At 45.8% G+C, this 19,551-nt stretch overlaps 1 protein-coding gene across 1 annotated transcript in view; it reads right to left on the bottom strand.

Annotated features, from left to right (window-relative positions):
• RPH3AL (rabphilin 3A like (without C2 domains)) overlaps positions 1-19,551 on the bottom strand; it is a 144,920-nt gene that overhangs the window by 28,010 nt on the left and 97,359 nt on the right.

Raw genomic sequence — 19,551 nt, 5'->3', positions numbered from 1 at the left:
AGGGAGAAGCAGGTTCTATGCAGGGAGCCTGATGTGGGACTCAATCCCAGGTCTCCAGGATCACACCCCAGGCTGCAGGCGGCGCCAAACCGCTGCGCCACCGGGGCTGCCCAAGGACCAAACTCTTGAATGAATGTAAGGTCCCATGGCCCAGTGCCAGGTATGAGCAGCCATTTTACAGATGTGATGCTTGTGATTATCATGATCACCCTCTTCCTCTCATCTGACAAACATGGAAGTTTAGCAACTAGTGGACTCAAAATATGTTCCCTACTCAAAATACAGAATTCATTCATTCATTCAGGAAGGAAGGAAGGAAGGAAGGAGAGGGGGTAGGGGCAGAAGGAGATAAGAGAGAGAGTCTTAAGCAGGTTCCACGCCCAGTGTGGAGCCTACTACGGGGCTTGATCTCACAACCTTGAGATCATGACCTGAGCCGAAATCAAGAGTTGGATGCTTCACCAACTGAGTCACTCAAGCATCCCTCAAAAGAGATAATTTAAAATCAGAAGGCCAGAGGGTACCCTGCTTCTCTCTAGGACAAGTTTTCCTAATCCTCAGTCTTCCTCTGTACATTAATTCTGTGAGATGTTAACATGGACTGGACCCCCCCCCACACACACACACAAAAAGGTTCTTGATCATGTACACTTGGGAAGCACTAGGTGGTTAAACCGAGCATTACTGCAGGACTTCTCAGAGCCTTGAATGTGCCAATATACAAAGAGTTCTCCATCAGAGCCAAAAAACAGCAAGTGGTGTTTCCCACTTGGAATCTACTCAACAAGTTTTCCTACAGATGCTCAATCCTAGTAATTGGTCTGTGTAGACTCAGCACCTAACTGTGCAGCACCGGAATCACTCAACTATCATGAGTCATCTCTTTATGCTCCAGAGTGCCAGACACAGTGCCATTGAGTCCCAACCCTGTCTCTGGCTCGAAGGGGTTGAATGGCTCATGGAGCCCCCTTTAAAAAATCCTTTCCGGTCCTCTCATGGCCCTCCTATGGGAAGTATTTATTTGAATTGACAGCGTGTATACATGGTCTAAAATTCACAGAGTGCAAAATTAAAGTCTCCTCCCCATTCCCAAAAGCATCTAGTGAGAAATTCTTTGAGGAAGCTCTTATTATCCCCACTTTCCAGATGGGAAAACCGAGGCTCTGACAACTTAAGCAACTCGCCCCAGGCCAGCCCACCATTCTATTGGCCTCTATTCCACACTGGAGGCCCCAGAGTCTCATCCCAGTGTTTACAGAAGCAAAGTAGATGCTCACTAAGTGTGGCTGAGTGAGTAAAGCCTCAGCAGGGCAGACATCACCATGGACTCTAAGTGTCCTGCAGACTGGGTGCCTAGAGAGGAGGGAGCTGCTGTGACTGCCAAGGCCACCCTGTCTTTGCACAGCTGCCACATGGTTTCTGAGAACATGTGCCCAAGCCCAGGAAGCCACTGGTGGCCAGTGAGGAGCTCACTTGGCCTCCCTGTGCTGAGCAAAGGTCTGAGCACCTGTCACCCTGAGCGCACCAGCCTCCTGCCCCCCAACATGCACTGGGCCTCAGAGGGACCAAATGAAGCAAGCCCTCAAGAGCCAACTGTATACCTGGGGTATATATGCAATTTTTTTGAAGGATCATGTAGATGCAACCTGTGTTTGCCTCCCTCCTAACTATGTATCACAGCAACTGTTTTGTGTTAATAAGTAATGGTGGTCTCCACTGCCATTATTTAATAGCTTCATTGTTTGGATTTATTAAACTTAATTAAACCAGCCCTCCACTCATAGAAATTTAAGTTGCTTCCAGATTACCACTCTTGTTAACAGTGCTGCAACGATCGTCTTTGCACACACATCAGACAGGTGTCAGTTTCGGCCTTAGAAAACACTCCAAGGGGCAGATCTGCCAGGTCAAGAGAGGTGTATATTTAGATGATGACATATATCATCAGACCACCCTCCAGGAAGAAAAGTTGAATATCCAGTGAAGTGCTAAGTGTCTTCAAGGTGGGAAGCCCACACTATACTTCCTGGTGGGATCTAGAGTCTGGCTTCGGGGCCCTGCTCAGGAGCAGTTCCCATGGGCTGCTGGGTGTGGGGAAGGTGTTTGTCAGGACCCGAGGCCACCAGAGTTAAGTGCCATAGCAGGGAGGATGGGGACCCCACTGTCACCCCTGGGGCACACTGTCACGTGCTGTTTGAAGAGGAGTGGGCAGGACAACATCAAGGGTGACTCAATGAGATGTAAACTACATCACTGTTAAGTGGCTTTCAGTGGGAGAGACCAAGAAATGCTATAGAGCTGCATTCGGGGGTTCCACAGGGCCAGACACATCACTGATCCTCCCTAAGGCCTCATCTTGGGCTCCTGGGCAGTTCCTGCCGAGCTGGGACAACAGTTCTGGTCTATGTGTGTGCATAGTCCTTTCTTTCCTTTTTTGTTTTCAATTAAAATTAAGTTTTAATTGCAGAAAATATCCATAACATAAAATTTACCATCTTAGCTATCTCTAGGTATATAGTTCAGTAGTGTTAAACACATTCATGTTGTACACCCAGTCTCTAGAACTTCCTTTTGTAAAACAGACTCTGCACCCATTAAACAACACCCATTAAACAATTATCTATACATCCTCTGTACCCTCCCAGCCCCTGACAGCCACCATTCTACTTTCTGAGAATCTGACTCAGAAAGAATTTGATTACTCTAGATACTTCATATGAATGGAATTGTATGGTATTGATCTTTTTTGTGACTGGCTTTTTTCACTTAGCATAATAACCTCAGGTGTTGCAACCCTGTGTCAGAATTTTCTTCCTTTTTGAGGTTGAATGATGTTCCATTGCAGGTATACATCACATTTTGTCTAGTTATTCATCCATTGATGGACACTTGGGTCGTGTGTACCTTTTGGCTGGTCCTTTCATTTATATTTATTTATTTATTTATTTATTTATAAAATATTTTATTTATTATTTATTCCTGAGAGAGAGAGAGAGAGAGAGAGCACGAGAGCAAGAGCGGCAGAGAAACAGGCAGAGGGTGCAGCAGGCTCCATGCAGGGAACCCAATGTGAGACTCAATCCCAAGTCTCTAGGATCAGGCCCTGGGCTGAAGGTGGCGCTAAACCGATGAGTCACCTGGGCTGCCCTGGTTGTTTCATTTTTAGAAACCACTTGGCTTTACCTCCAGGGGGGCAGGTCCAGGGCACTGTGTTCACCACTGTATCTTCAAACTTCTAGCACAGGCTTGACATACAATAGGTGCTCAACAAACACTGGTTGTATGGCTGAAGTAGAGTTATAGGTAGTTTGCTGGAACGTGCCCAATCTATATAGTTGCCACCTTTCTGGAGATGTTTCTTTTTGGAGTTTCCACCTTTCTGGAGCCTGAGGGTTTCTCACCTAAATTCTTGTAATTAATCAAAAGGATTTATTGTTTCAGATTAAAGAAGGATAAAGGAGAAGTGCATAGCAGGGCCTGCCAGTGAAGAGCAAGCTGCAGTGAACCTCCCTGGCTGTGCGCTCCCAGCTCCTCTTCAAGCACCAATGTGCCCCTGCAGCCCTGGCTGCCCCTGGCTCCCCTGGAATGTCACGGCCAGGAGTCCCCATGTCCTCAGCCTCACCTTCTGTTGTAACAATCCACCTCTACCCCTCCCCCATGCTTAAAAAATACTAATCAGTAAAGTGCTTTTAGAAAATAGGATAAAGAGGCCAAGATCCAAAGTATTAGGCTGAATTGCATGAACATGCTGATAATCAATGGTTTTTTTTTGTATTTGATCATTTTTTTTATCTATAAATCCTCCCATAAGGTTCATATAATTCATTCTGATATTTATACTCAGCAGGGCAATGACCCCATGGGGTTGCCAGGCCTGCAGCACCTCCCTGGGGCCCAGAAGGTCAGTCATTCTACCTGAGTCCATGGTCATGAGGCCTGGGGTCTGCCTCCTTCTCGCCCGTTGGCACTGTGGTCCAGGCAGAAGGACCAAGACTGGAAGACCAGAAAGGCCCATGGTCCTGGACCAGCTTGAGGAGCTGCAGTTCCTGAGACCCCACTGTAGGGATACTGGAGCACACAGGTGGGGCCAATACGGAGGGGCCCTCCTGGGTAGGAGTGCATGAAACATGGTGTTTTGGAAACTGCCTTCCCCATGGGACAGCAGGACTGCTGAGGTGAGGCATAAGGGACCCCAGCCGGGCTGAATTCTGAGCTGCCCCCCCTTCCCCTCATGTCAATCCATGGCCATCCTCAGACCTTCTCTCGCCTTGCTGCCCACTCCACCCTGCAAAATGCACAACTGTAGCTTTTAATCGCATGATGTCTGCTCTGTGCATCCAGGCCTATCACCCACTGCATGGCCCAACACCCAGCCACCTCTCCAAGAACAGTAGCCAGAAATGCCCTCCACAGATTGGAAAACCTTCACTTTCTAGTGAAGCTGTGGGATCTGCAAAACCCTAGTCGGCTCCCCATGTGTGGTTTGCTGTGATAAGGCCAGCAACAACAGCCAATCTTGAAAATGCCATTTAATAAGAAAAGACCCACACAGCCACCATGGCACTTGCAGGAGTGACCAGCAGCATTAAATCCTCCCCATAGCACTGCTTTGTGCTCTGCTTCAAGGTTTTCATTAGGATTTCAGTTCACAGCCAACCTGATTGCTGATACCGATGGATATTAGCCAAGCTGTTCCCAGAGAATTTTAATTACCATGATAACAATTGCTAATCATTGGCATTTCTTAAATGGCTGTGGCTGGAGAAGGTGGTGATTGCCAGGCCGTATTGGGAAGAAGAGGATCCTAGGGGACCAATCACTGGGGAGGGTGGGCAAAGGACAGGCCAAGACCTCTGTCCTCTCCCACTGCCCCACCCCTTCTGAGTGTTACCGCCTCTTCTTGCCTCCCAAGCAACTCTGGAGTGCACCTGCACAGATTCAGGCAGGAAGTCCACACCTGGGTCGGAGCAGGGGTACAGTTTGTGGCCTTTGCACATGCTGTTCCTTCTACTTGAGATGCCCTTCATCCTCATCTCCCACCAAGACTGTGACACTGCCCCTAGGAAGTCTTCTATGCCACCTGGTGCAGAACAAGAGCACCTCTGCCGTGCTCTTGGAGGCCATATGGAGCTGAGCCCAATGGCAAGGCTGTGTCTGTGCCACCCCTGTACTCCAAGGACCCCATGAGGAGCCTGTGTGAGGCAAGAATGCTGCTGACTGACAAAACGGATGAATGAACGAAGAAGGCAGAGAAAAGGAATCATCCTCAGGGGACAGAACATGGGACTCTGTCTTTGGGGAGACAAGTTCTGTTTGCTTAACAAGCTCCAGGCTGGCCAGTCTTGAAAAGCCACAAGAAATGGCCTATCAAAAAAAAAAAAAAAAAAAGAAAAGAAAAGAAAAAAAGAAAAAAAAAAAAAAGAAATGGCCTATCATAGAGAAGTTTTCTTGCTTACACTTTGGTCTTTTAAAAAAGGGCTCTTGGGATCCCTGGGTGGCGCAGCGGTTTGGTGCTTGCCTTTGGCCCAGGGCGTGATTCTGGAGACCCGGGATCGAATCCCATGTCGGGCTCCCTGTGCATGGAGCCTGCTTCTCCCTCTGCCTGTGTCTCTGCCTCTCTCTCTCTCTCATTGTGTGACTATCATAAATAAATAAAAAAATTTAAAAAAAAAATTGAGAAAATACTGGGGGTTTTTACTATAAAAAAAAAAAGGGCTCTTAAAGGGGCAACCCACCTGGCAGAGAGGCCGGACAGCCTTCCCCCATCAGTTACCTGAACACACACACACACACATATGCAGAGTGCCAGCCTGCCAGGAGCTCTACCAGGTAAGCAAAACTCCTGTTAGCATGGCCAACAGGACCCCAGAACTCTGCAGTCCTTGCCACCCTCACCAGACTCATCTCTTGCCTCCTCCTGGTCCATGCTTGGAATCAGCCAGACACAGCCACTCTTGCTCCCTGGCCACATTAAGCTTGCTTCCAGGTCTTTGTACATGCTTTTCCTTCTTCCCTCCATGGGCTAGGATAAAGAAATCCAGCCTTTAGGAAATTACTATTATCCAGAAGCTTCCACAGAACTGTCATGTCTCCCACTGCAATGCACACACAATTATGTACGCCTGTTTCCTGCACCAGATCGAAAGCTCAAAACTCCATACTGGTAGGATGCATACAGGGGCCCCAATGCATGATAGCACACAAAAATCTGTCATCTGAGGCTACTGAGCACATCCAAATTTCAAGGCTTTATGTAACTCAGGTTACTTAAGAGAAGCACTGGCTTAGAGGGTGTCATAGACTAAGCTGTGCCCCATTCCCCAATTCATATGTTGAAGTCCTAGGGGGCAGTGTTGGAACATGGGCCTTTGGGCAGTGGTGAGGGCTAGATGGGGCTATAAGGGTGGGCCCCTCATCATGGGATTAGTGCCCTAGAAGAGACACCAGAGGGCTTTCATCTCTCTCCTCTGTGTGAGGACATAGAGAGGTGGCTGACATCTGTGAGCCAGAAAGAGCACTCTCACAGGGAACCCTGACAGTACTTTGATCTAGGACTCCAGCCTCCAGAACCATGAGCAGTAAACTCTTGTTGTTTAAGGACCCTGTCTACGCTCTCTAGTTATGGCAGCCTGAGCTGAGGACAACACAGGAGAAGCTTCCCAGGAGGCTGTAGAAGATGAAAAATGGCCCCCAGTTATTTTCCTCTCGTCCCATCAAGTGGTGAGGTCTATGTCCCCCACCTGCTCTAGGCGGGTGACTTGTTTTGACCAACAGAATGTGGTGGTGGTGCCATGGGACTTCTGACCAGACCTCAAGAGGCCCAGCAGTTTCCTTTCTCACTGTCTGGGAACACCTTGGCCACCATGAGAGACTGCCTTGTCCAGTGGATGAGATGAGAGGCCCGGTGGAGAACCAAGACATCCCAGCCATAGCGAGTGCTGCCAGCAGAGGAGTGAGCCTTCCTGGGTCCCTCCCTATTGAATTGTCCAGGCCTGCAACCCTTGGATGAGCCCTGCTCAACCTCCTTGCTGAGCCCAGCCCAAACTGCCAGATCACAAGCAAAGGAATATTGTCGTTTTAAGCCATTTAAGGCTCCTTGCCTCCAGTAGGTCACCTATCCTCTGTTTAGACACTCCTAAAAAAAGAAACAATCCGGTATATTGATAACTAATTGAGTAAAGCAATAGAGTTAAATTCAGGGACTTAAACGAAATAATTAGAAAGAAAAAGGCTCCTAGGAAGAATACAGTGCAGAAATATAAAAATGTAAAATAAAGGCTCAAAGATAAAAATGAGGCCATTTGGAATGTGGAGCACAAAGATAAAGAAACAGAAAAATGTAAAAGAAGTGAAAAGGGGGTGGGGGCGGCGCCTGGGTGGCTCAGTGGTTGGGCTCCTCTCTTTGGCCCAGGGCATGATCCTGGAGTCCTGGGATTGAGTCCCGCGTAGGGCTCCCTGCATGAAGCCTGCTTCTCTGCCTCTCTCTGTGTCTCTCATGAATAAATAAATAAAAATCTTTAAAAAAAAAATCAGTGATAAGGGACAGGGTCACCTGGGTGGCTCAGTGGTTGAGCTACTGCCTTCAGCTCAGGTCTTGTTCCTGGGGTCCTAGGATCGAGTCCTGCATTGGGCTCCCTGCAGGGAGCCTGCTTCTCCCTCTGCCTATGTCTCTGCCTTTGTGTTTCTCATGAATAAATAAAATCTTAAAAAAAAAAGAAGTGATAAGGGACAAAAATGCTCAATTTGAGGGGTCTACTTCCTAATAATAGACTTCCCAGAGAGAGAAAAATGAAAAAAATCTCCAGGCACTGAAGAAGAACATGTGTCTTTAGATTAAAAGATTTTTATTGACTATAAGGCAGGAAAAATGAAAAGTAAAAAGCAATAGACACACATACTCATAAAATCACTTATTTCCAAAAATAAAAAGAAGATCCTGAAACTTCCAGAAAGAAAAAAACAGGCCTATGAGAAAACGAGAATCAGAACAACATCAGTCTTATCATCGGCAACAATAGATGCTAAAAAAACTATGCATCTAGAATTCTATCAAACTATCAATGAAACATGAGAGCAGAATAGAGACATTTTTAGACTTGCAAGGACTCCAAACTTTTCTTTGTATGGGTTTGTACAGATGGGTTCCAGCAAAATACTGGTGAAAAATAAGAAAGGAAGACACTGGGATCCTAGAAAGTGTCTCCAACTCAGGAGGGCAGTGGAAGGAGATCCCATGAGGCTGGCTCTCAGTAACTAGTGCAGGCTGGAGCTGGGAAGGTTGTGCAGGGGTTTCTGACATGGCAAGAGAAGGCTCTGTACAACAGAAGATAAAGGTAAAATCAAGAAGTTGCACAAAAGGGCACCTGGGGGGCTTAGTCGGTTGAGTATCTGCCTTCCGCTCAGGTCATGATCCCAGGGTCCTGGGATTGAGTCCCATGTCAGGCTCCCTCCTTCTTGAGAAGCCTGCTTCTCCCTCTTCCTCTCTCCCCTGCTCATGCTCTCTCTCAAATAAATAAATAAAATCTTTAAAAAAAAAGGAGCTGCATAAAAGGACATAAGTTTCATGATTCTTTTGTCATTAGAAAAAAATCAATAAAAACCTTGAGGGAAAATTAAAAATCAGATCGGAAAGGTCATGATCTAAATATTAGGTAAATTAAAATGTGACAGAAATGAAAAATTAAAAAGGAATGCATCAGGTCATGTTATTTGGGGGATGCAGGGGTCAAGGTAGTTACCAAAATGTGATATTCACATACCATTTGACCCTGAGCTGTTTAATGTTTATATAAAAAAAATTAAAAATTCAAATCCCCAATAATTACTGAGCACTTGGTATATGTCAGGCACTGTCCTAAGAATTTTAAATACAATAACTTATTTAACCCTCAGCATTATCCTATGCTGTAGGTACTACCATCAGCTCTATTTTACAGACAAGGACACACCAGGTGCAGAGAGAATAGGGAAGAAAAGGACAGAACTGGAACCCAGGCAGTCTAGCTCTGGGATCTGCCCTCTTTACCCTCTCATAAAATCATATACGGGTTTGCTAATTAAATGCTATTTATAGATTTCTCAACCTGCACTAACCTGGAGACAAAGTGCTCTAACTTTTCTTAGATTCTTTATTTGTCTATCTGGCATCCATTAATCACGTGGCCAAAATAATGGCCAAAGATGTTGCTATTTATCCTGTGATGTGGCTTTTGCAGGCCTGTGAAAGTCATGTTACAAACCCTCCGGCCAATCCTGAGTCCACACTACACCACTGCCTCAGCTAACCCTCACATACCACGCCAATACTCCTCTGCCGTAAATCACCCAGGGTCCCTCCCTATTCCCCAGTGCCTCCCTAAACTGCTTAAACTAGCCAATCTGAAGATAAGTACCCTGCCCTACTTTGCCTTTCCCATAGAAACCCCAATAAAGGAGAGCCTGGTGGCTCAGTTGGTTAAGTGTCTTCCTTCAGCTCAGGTCATGATCCTGGGGTCCTGGGATTGAGCTCTGCATTGGGATCCCTGCTCAGAGGGAAGCCTGCTTCTCCCTCTCCCTCTGCCTGCTGCTCCCCCTACTTGTGCTCATTCTCTCTCTGTCAAATAAATAAAGTAAAAAAAAATATTAAAGTTCTAACAAATTGGTCATTGGATGTTCATGTTGTTGAATTCCTGGGCTGCATGGCAGGTGGACACATATAGAGTTGGGCCATCTATGGCTAGTATACTGAACCTGGATGTGATTAAGAGAGAAAAGTTGGCAGTTCAGGAAAGGAAAAGAAAGCAGTAATTAAATTTTTTAAAAAGATTTTATTTATTTATTCATGAGAGTCACAGAGAGAGGCAGAGACATAGGCAGAGGAAGAAGCAGGCTCCCTACTGGGAGCCCAATACAGGACTCAATTCCAGGACCCCGAGATCACGACCTGAGTCAAAGGCAAGACGTTCAACCACTGAGCCACCCAAGTGCCCGGTAATTAAAAATTTTTGTAGTAGCACAGGATAGGAAAAGAACCAAACTATGCTTAGTTGAAAAACACCTGCATGAGTTCATATTACTGAAATTTCTGTCCCTGAAGAAAGCCAAGTTCCCCCTCAGATGTCACTGTACCCATCTAACCTCCAGGAGTCATCAGAGATGGGAAAAACTTGAACAGTTTTTCAAAGGGAACTAGGGCTTCCAAGCATAAAAGGCAGGCAGAGCTGGATCCCTCAGAAAACAGGAAGGGCCAGGAGCATTGGGTTGGAGGGAGACTGCTCTCAAAGACAGCTGGCCAGTACCCTTTGACCAGGTTTCCGTGGTGACAAGCTGAGTATGAAAAACCATAATTACAGCCAAGGCAACAAGCTGATACTGAGCAAGGCAAGCTGACATGAGATATGCTAACGCAATGCACATATACGTTTTAGTACCAGTTCGTGCTGGTAATGCTGTCGCTCAAACCAGATTGGGACCATCCTACCTTAAAGTTCTGGCTGGCAGCTTGATAACTTGCTGCCCTACTCAAGGAGCAAGGAGACTCAGTGTTTACACAGTGTGTGTGACTCTGGCATGGACTTGACTGTGCATTTGTTCAACGTGAGCAGTGAGTGGGGGCAGGGAGCAGGTCCCCAAGGCCTGTTACCACAGAGGCAGCCCAGGGAGCCCTCTGTCAGCTGTAATGCCTACAACAGCAACCTCTACATACTCCAGGAAACTGGGTGCCTCTGTGATCCAGAAGGTGGCTGCGATTCTTGTCCTGAAAAGGTACTGTGGATCACATTAGCAAAAAACAGAAATCAGGTGCATGTCTGCCTAAGAATATTGCTCAGAAGTAGAGTTCATTTGATCAACAGATGAATTAAAATAAAAAGCTCATGAATGAGGAACTCGTGGTACCAGAAAATGAAATGATCAATGAAATAAAGACAGAGTTTAGTCTAAATAACTAGTGTATGTATAACTACAAAATGATAAAAAATGTGAAGGAAATGATGCTTAAAATATTGATGTAAAATAATCAGTTAACAAAAATACTCTGACCCCAGATTTCAGATTGTCTCAAGAAAAGTGAAATGTGGCTTCAAACCATAAGATACTTTGGAATAAACCTAACCAGAGAGAGAAAGGATCTGTACTCAGAAAAAAATAGAACACTCATGAAAGACAATGAGGAAGATACCAAGAAATAGAAAAACATTCCATGCTCATGGATTGGAAGAACAAATATTGTTAAAATGTTTATACTACCTAGAGCAATCTATACATTCAATGCTATTCCTATCAAAATATCATCAGCATTTTCCACAGAGCTGGAATAAATAATCCTAAAATTTGTATGGAACCAGAAAAGACCCCAAATAGCCGAAGGAATGTTGAAAAGGAAAATCAAAGCTGGTGGCATCATAATTCCAGATGTCAGGCTATATTACAAAGCTGTAATAACCATCAAGACAGTGTGGTACTGGCACAAAAACATAGATCAATGGAACAGAATAGAGGACCCAGAAATGGAACCTCAACTCTATGGTCAACTAATCTTCGACAAAGCAGGGAAGAATATCCAATGGAGAAAAGACAGTCTCCTCAACAAATGGTGTTGGGAAAATTGGACAGCCACATGCAGAAGAATGAAACTGGACAATTTTCTTAAACCATACACAAAAATAGACTCAAAATGAATTAAAGACCTAAGTGTCAAACAGAAATCCATCAAAATCCTAGAGGAGAACACAGGCAGCAACCTTTGTGACCTCAGCCACAGTAACTTCTTTTAGACACAACACCAAAGGCAAGGGAAATAAAGGCAAAAATGAACTATTAGGATTTCATCAAGATAAAAAGCTTTTGCACAACAAAGGAAACAGTTGACAAAACCAAAAGACAACCAATGAGATGGGAGAAGATTTTTGCAAAGAATTGTCAGATAAAGGGCTAGTATCCAAGATCTATAAAGAACTTACCAAACTCAACACCCAAAGAATAAATAATCCAATCAAGAAATGGGCTGAAGACATGAACAGACATTTCTCCAATGAAGACATACAAATGGCCAAGAGACACATGAAAAAATGCTCAACATCACTTGGCACTAGGGAAATAAAAATCAAAACCACAACGTATTTCATTATGGCTAAAATAAGCAAGTCAGGAAATGACTGATGTTGGTGAGGATGCAGAAAAAGGGGAACCCTCGTACACTGTTGGTGGGAATGCAAGCTGGTGCAGCCATTCTGGAAAACAGTATGGAGGTTCCTCAAAAAGTTGAAAATAGAGCTACCTATGCCCTAGCGATTGTACTATTGGTTATTTACCCCAAAATACAAATGTACAGATGTCCATCGACAGATGAATGGATAAAGAAGATGTGGTGTACATATATACAATGGAATACTATTCAGCCAACAAAAAATGAAACCTTGCCATTTGCAACGACATGGATGGAACTAGAGGGTATCATGCTAAGTGAAATAAGTCAATCAGAGAAAGACAATTATATGATTTCACTCATATGTGAAATTTAAGAAACAAAACAGACGACCATAAGGGAAGGGAGGGAGAATAAAACAAGACAACATCAGAGAGAGAGACAAACTGTAAGAGACTCTAAATTATAGGAAACAAACCAAGGGTTGCTGGAGAGGAGGGGGTGGCGGGATGGGGTAACTGGGTGATAGGCATTAAGGAGGGTATGTAATGTAATGAGCACTGGGTATTATATACAACAGATGAATCACTGAACTCTACCTCTGACACTAATAATACACTATATGTTAATTAACTGAATTTAAAGAAGTTAAAAAAAAGTGGCTGAAAAAAAAGCTTTGGACTCCTCATCCTCAGCAGCAAGGGGAGTTATTAGACACTATTTCTATTATAATATAAGCAATTAGACAAATACTGGCTTAAATATTTAAACACTAATATGTGTGTGTGTGTGTGTATATATATATATATATATATATATATATATATATTTATCTATCTGTCCCTTTAAGACAATCAGCAGAATTTAAACTAGGGAAAAGTTTTGTCACACCAAAATACATGACTTTTGAGTTTTTTTTCCTCTTCCTTCTTCCCTCCCTTTCTCTCTCTCTCTCGGTTTTAAAAATTTTCTCTTTGTTCTTGCCATTTTTGCTTTGAGCAGAAATTGAGTTTTAGAGCAGCCATCTTTTCCTCATTGCTTGCTTCCCCTCCTTCAGAAGGCTGAAGCTGGCGGTCAACCCCTGAAGACAGAGTGAGTAGATATTAATTTATTCAAATGACATTTATTCAGCACCTCCTATGTGTTAAGACAGAGCCTCAGAGAAGAAAAGATCAAATGTTCTTGCAAATGAGTGGTCCAAGGCAGAAATCCATACCAGGCTGGGGTCTGTGTTCATGTTTTCCTTCCACATGAGAGTGTTCATGCTCTGCCTTCGTGAGCTGTTCCGCGCTGATGCAGCTTCTCTACATCCATCCCCCAAGCACCTGGGGTGAAACCTTCAGTCTGTGATGTAGAGTGTGAGTAAGCAATCCTGAGCCAACAGTGGGCTTTGAGAAGCACCAGGGCAGCGGGACAGAGCTCTCCTCCTTCCCCAGGCTCTCCACTTATCCCTTGGGAAGTGCTCAGAACTGAGGCTTTAGCAGAAAACTAAATGAGACTCCTCTCTGGAGTATTTGTGTATTTGCATTTTAAAGAATGCTACTTTAAAACCTCCAGGTGTGTGTGTGGTGTGTGTATTGGTGAGTCAGAGAGAAAGCCTCCACTGTCCTCGAGCTCACCCTGCTCACCCTGTCTGAAAAGCCTCCAGTTCTTTGGGTATTGCTGATGGCTGGCCCGGCTCCCCACCCCGGTGCCAGGCCTGCATTTCACCAGGAGGTAGGTGGGAAATTAAGCTCCAGCAAAGACGGAGCACACACTTGATGACCCTTTCTGCAACCCCACTGTAGGCAGCTCCTCCCTCACCCCAGGAGCAGGTGGCCCCAAGAGCAGGAGGGAGCCCTTGTGAATTTTCTTTTTCATTTCAAGTGGGTTTTGAGTAACCAGGTCAATCTGGAAGGCAAGCCAATTTGCCAGCATAGTAGAACGGAAAAAAATGCAGTGAGCAAAATCTTATGAGAGTGCTGTTTTCTTGACAGATAATTTAAACACCTTGGCTAGATTATTTCTGAACCAAAGGAAATGCTTTGGCTTCCATTAACCCCTGGCGAGGGGCTTGCTCCAGTGAAGCTTCTGCACAATTACTGGTGAGGTAATTCTGCACAATTACTTGCCAGCCTCAGAGGGAGGTGGCTCCCAACAATGGCTCTCCATATCTTGCATCTGAGATGCAAGGTGCCTAGCCCTGCATCTCCCTCATTACCTGCACTGTGCAAAGGTCCCTGCAAGCCACTGAAAACAGGGACCCCATCTCCCCTCTCTCTCTCTGGTCCCACAGGCCATCTTCTCCCCGTATTCAGAATGGTCTCCGGAATTCAACAAATCCATGCAGGCTAATGATGCTCTTTCACAACTGTTCTTAATTACTTGCTTTGTCAACACTGCATATGGGCCCCCTGCACTCTTCATTTGCATGCAGCATGAAATCCCTTTGAATCCAAAATATTTAACTATCTTCTCGGGTTCAAGACAGATTTGAGAGGACAAGCGTGTTCCAGTGGTGTTTGGCTGCAGAGCACGCCTCTGTCCCCAGATGGAGTGGGCCATACACGGGAAATGAATAGAGCTGGAATCAGAAAATTGGACAGGCCAATTAGACCCAGCCAGGTCTTTTCAGAGGAGCTTTATGATTTTGATTCAATTCCCAGAACAACAAACATGCCTATGTTTAAACACAGTTTCAGAAACATATTCCAAAGCCAATATGACAGCATTTCTGGGCTGACCACTCCCTGGCAGGGCTCGTGGGCCTTGCAGGAATGCTTTCCTCAGCTGTGGATTTGATTATTGCTTCATTTCCAATTGGTCTTGTCCCTTCTTGGGGAAAACCTAGAATTCTGAGGTGCCATGGCCATCCATTTTCCAGATTCACTGTAGTGTCTCTTACTGTTTTCAGCTCTTTTGTCCCTGCTTTCTGGAAGAGCTTTAAAAAAAAATTTTTTTTAAGATTTTATTTATTTATTTTTATTTTTTTTTAAATTTATTTATTTATTTTATGATAGTCACACACAGAGAGAGAGAGAGAAAGAGGCAGAGACATAGGCAGAGGGAGAAACAGGCTCCATGCACCGGGAGCCCGACGTGGGATTCGATCCGGGGTCTCCAGAATCGCGCCCTGGGCCAAAGGCAGGCGCCAAACCGCTGCGCCACCCAGGGATCCTAAGATTTTATTTATTCATGAGAGAGAGAGAGAGGCAGAGACAGGCTGAGGGAGAAGCAGGCTCTCTGTGGGGAGCCTGATGCAGGACTTGATCCCAGGACCCCAGAATCATGACCTGAGCCAAAGGCAGATGCCCAACCACTGAGCCACCCAGATATCCCTAAAATTTTTGTTCCTATCACTGATTCAAGCTTTTTGGGGGTCTGACTTTCGTGATCCCTTGTTATATTTAAGAGGTGTGCCTGTGAAATCCAGCATCCATACTAAAGTACATAAAGACATAGTACACTTCAAAGAAACATACTCAACTCAGCACCTGTGAACTCATGGAGAAATTAAATATTACTGAATCTGAGAGGCCTCTTTAAGCCCTCTTTGTCTTCCAGAGGTAAGCACTGGGGATCTTGCATTAAGCAATCCCTCACTTTTCTATTCAACAACAACAACAAAAAACATATGTGTGCATTTCTAAATAAAATTAATATTTACTATTACTTGTTTGATCATATTATTGAATCAATGTAGTCATTGGTAAATTTTTTTCTTTTGCTTATTGTGTTTTCAATTTATCCTTTGATGAGTTTAGCTGAAGTTCTTTTTTGTCCACTGCTATTATTTTATAGCTACGATTTATCTATCCATTGCACCATGAAAGGCCAGTTGGGTAGTCTCCAATTTTTTTGTTGTTACAGAATATGCTGCTACATGCATTCTTGGTCATGCTTCCTAGGGAGCCTTGTGAAAGTTTCTCTAGGTCGTACAACTGGGAGTGGGGTGTGAGGTGGAGCATCTTGCATAGGAGATGATACTCACAAGGTCCAGGGGCAGTGTGGAGATGAACCAGCCAAGGATGCTACTGAATGGGCCCCTCTGATTTAGTTTGTAGACAAGAGAGCATCAGGACCTGGCCCACAACCATGACATGACCCTCAATTTGATGCATCTTGGGAGCAGTGAGAAAAAATTCAAGGGACAAGGGGACAACCAGGTGCTGGGACTAGGCTCAGAGATGCAAATCATTATTAGAAAGTGGTCAGGGCCAGGCTGGGCTTCAGTTCTGGGTACATCAGCCTGGTCTGGGATGTAATGACTTACAAAGTCAAAGCAAGAAGAAGTGAGGCAGGGAGCTAGGAGTCCCCCAGACATTGGGGGATGACCACTTTGGCAAAGAAGGGGAGAAAGGCTGAGGGCCTCTATTTATTTATCCTGTCTTCCTCCAGCCCCAGAGCTGTCCTGGAATAGGAAGGGGTGAGGGCCTATTCTTGAGAGAAGTGGTCACAGGTTTGGTAGAAAATCAGGAGCAGGAAGCTGACCTAGTGGCAAGAACCAGTCGGACAGCCCAGGTTCAAATCCCAGTTCTTTGTGTCCTCGCTGTGTCTCCTTGGGCTTGTCACTTAACATCCCAGAGCTTCCATTTGGCTGGAAAATGAGACACAGAGCCCCATGCCTGCTTCAGAGGAGGATCCCAATAAAGGCTGGTTCTTTTCTGCTTCCTTTTTTGATAGACGGTTTTCTGGCACTGTGGTGTGTTATGTGTCTTGAGTTATTTCCTTAGAAGAGGGGATGGATGTGTTTTTCCAGGGCTGGGCACCACCTAGGAGCTTAATAAATACTTCCTGAAGGATGCAGTCACACTCTACTCCCTAGTCTCCATCTGCAAGACCACTTGCTAGGGAGAAGGGCACAACTGTACCAGCCAATGTCATTTGACATCTGAAAAATGGGCAGGAAAATCTGATTATTCAAAATTTTATTCAAATTAATGCAGGAAAACGACTAAATTATATGCTTTCTCCCTAGATTTTTGCCCACCGCCCCGGGGACACATTCAGGAGGGTACCATGGCAAGGAAAACCAGGTCATAGAGACCCAAGACAGGGGGAGCCTGGGGGAGCTAGGCTGTGGTGTCACAACACTATTATACCAACACATCCAGAGGGACAGTGAAGCCGGTCTGCACCTTGTTATACTCAAGGCTGGTCACATGATTCCTAACTCCACAGGCTGCTGAGCACCCTGGGGTGGCTGAGTAAGCAGGGGCTAGAGGGATATTGGTGTGACAGAGCCAAGTGCTAGGAGCTGTGGGCCATGCTCCTGGTGGGGCTTCATATCAGGCCATGTCAACTAATTTCCCTACTCCCTGTGGCCAAAAAGCCTCTAGTACTCAAACCTTCCTGCCCCCACCTCAGTAGAACCCAGGACCTTGAACGTGGAAGGTGAGGAATTTCACTGGCTCCCTGCTGCTCTGTGAACACGGTACAGTGTGTCCCCATCCTGGACGGCCCCTGGCCTCCCTGCTATACCTTCTCTAGGTGGTTGTTCACACCTTATCTTCTCAAAGAGCTTCAAGCCCTGGCTCTATTGATTACCACTTGGGGTCTTTGGGCAAGTGATCTCCTTTCTCAGTTTCCCCATCTGTCACATAGGACTACAATGAGTACCTCACTGGGCTCCTGAGAGGATAAAGCTAGATATTCACTGTCTAGCCCACAGTGGGTGCCAGACTGGATTCCTTTGGCATGCATGGGCAGGACAACTGGCCCAGTAGACTGGAGCACAGTGGTGACAAAGTCCTCTTGGACTGGAGAGCAACTCTGAATGTTCTTTCTCCAGCACATAGACACAGGCACAGGTAGGCACCCCAAATAAGGGGCAGGGAAGTGGGGGGGAACTACTCTGCCCCCCACCCTACAGGAGGAAGGGGGGCTGGTGGGCCCCAGCATCCTACTCCTCTGCCACTTCTACATGTGTGGGAGGCCAGGAGCCTGTACTGATGGTTGGCTTGGCAGAGCCATGGAGTGTGGGAGGTGACCAACACAATGAGGAAGTCTGACCACCCTGGGTCCCCCCGGGACGCTGTGACAGCAGTCCAGAGCCAGACACAGATGGTGGGGCACTCAAGCAGCCGCTCGTCTGCCCGCTCCAGTGCCAGCCACCCACTCCTGAGTGCACTTGTGGGCCTCTGGGGTGGTTCCTCTGGCAAAGCTGTTTGCAGCAAAAATCCAAACTGCAAGTAACAGCAGGACCAGGAGAGAACCAGCGTGGGGAAGCAGATGGCAGTGAGCACAGGCTGCCAGCCTGGAAGGCAGGCACCATGAGGGTGCCGGGCTTGGTTGGCACAGCTGCTCCCCACTGGTGCTGGCTTGCCGTTGAGGAGCCCTTGGTTCTCCTGGCTTCCTGCAAGCCTGTGCCAAGGTGGACCCTCCACGGGGCCTACCTGGCCTGTACTGGTCACCGCCCAGGCTGTGCAATTGAGAGATGAGTTAAAGACCACCATGTGAAGCCACTTTCCTACTTCAGAAGCCCCTCTTTCAGTCAATCAACAAACAGAAGAGAGGGGCCAGGAGACGAGAATACAGACTCGGCACCAATGGGCATCAGTGTAGGACCCCAGCCAGAGCCAGCTGCGATGAGACTTTGGGGGAAAATCAAATCAAAAGCGCCCTGCTGGGAAAAGGTTCTAAAGTGATCTGAACAAGGAACTGGCTTTCCTTTTTTGCAAATGTCTCTTTCAATCAGCAAATGTTTCCTGAGCACCTTTCATGTGCAGAGCACTGCAGGAAACAGAGTAAGTGTCCATGGCCCGCCCCCCGGACTCTGCTGAGTTATAATCAGGATGTGGAATGAAACTGGGAAGGCAGAGCACGTGCTCTAATTGTATTAATCAGCTTTCAATTGCTTACAAATTGGTCTTCTCCCCTCTCCAGCTCAGCTGCCTTGGAGAATGCCTGCATCCTCAAAGACTTACTCCAGAGCTACAGGCCCTAAAAAGAGCTAGAGGAAAGGTTTCTAGAATCCTGGGGAATTTATTTATTTTTATTTTTTTAAAGATTTTATTTATTTATTCATGAGAAACAGAGAGACCGAGAGGCAGAGACACAGGCAGAGGGTGAAGCAGGCTCCATGCAGGGACTCGATCCCTGGTCTCCAGGGATAACGCCCTGGGCCAAAGGCAGGCGCTGAACCGCTGAGCCATCCAGGAATCCCCAATCCTGGGGAATTTAGAGTCTAATTAACTTCTCCATGGGTTACAGTGTAACTTTGAGCGTGAGCCACTCTATTTTTTTTTAATGAATCGAGATTAAAGGCTAATATATATATAAAACATGTCCATAGGTTATTTAAAGAGGAATAAAAGCAAAGTCTGGCTCCAGACTTCTCCCCCATGTCTGTGCTTGCGTGAAAACTACTTTCTGTTGTGCACTGGATCTTGTCATCCCGCCTTCTCTTTTTCTCAGTTTTCTCTTAACGGGCTTCATCTACTTGTAGG

This window comes from Nyctereutes procyonoides, unplaced genomic scaffold (genome assembly GCF_905146905.1).
Source record: "Nyctereutes procyonoides isolate TBG_1078 unplaced genomic scaffold, NYPRO_anot_genome, whole genome shotgun sequence".
NCBI classification, from domain to species: Eukaryota; Metazoa; Chordata; class Mammalia; order Carnivora; family Canidae; genus Nyctereutes; species Nyctereutes procyonoides.
Note: the sequence above shows the minus strand (reverse complement) of the source record. Positions and strands in the feature narration are given on the sequence as shown.